Below are 728 nucleotides of genomic sequence, written 5' to 3' on the forward strand. Positions count from 1 at the left end.
TTATTTGCTATCACATCTCATCACAATTATTATCATTGCCATAATTAGTGAACATGTCTATACGTGTTTCAATTGTCATAAACACCATTTATAAAATTCCTGGACGAGAGTTGAAGGAACGAATAAATGACAAAGAGAGAAATTAAAAAGAGCGAAAAGAAAAGGTAAAAACAACGAAAAAAGACAGGGTAAAAATAAATTTAAAAAAAAAAAGAAAAGGTAAAAACAAAAGAACAAAAAACGTAAAAACAACATGAAAAGAACATGTAAAACAAAAGAAATGAAAAAGTAAAAAAAGAAACGGTTAAAAAAAACAATAACGAATAAAAGGTAAAAACAAGTCACAAAAACAAAACAAAGAACAAGGATTTATTTACGTGTTTTATTAGAATCCCCCCACTAACACCCACACAGTCTCTCCTGCACCATTTTGTACTCTGCCTGGAACCCATGTCGATGAAGAGCTGGCGGACATGGCTTGGAGCTGAGATCACCCCTTTTTTATCTTGCACCATTAGGCAAATGAGGACGTCTAGCAACAGCGGGTTCTTGTCACAATACTCCGAGATCAACCGCCAAGTTCTGGGGTTGAATCGCCTCCGCCTCCGCCTTCGCCTCCGCCGTAATTAGGTTAACAGTGCACAAAACGGCCGGAGATCGCCATTCACACTCGCTAATGACCGACTGTCACCTTTAACGGTCAGTTTTCGGGAGGACAGGTCTTGCCG

The sequence above is a fragment of the Penaeus monodon genome, chromosome 24 (assembly GCF_015228065.2).
Source record: "Penaeus monodon isolate SGIC_2016 chromosome 24, NSTDA_Pmon_1, whole genome shotgun sequence".
In the NCBI taxonomy this organism is placed as follows: domain Eukaryota; kingdom Metazoa; phylum Arthropoda; class Malacostraca; order Decapoda; family Penaeidae; genus Penaeus; species Penaeus monodon.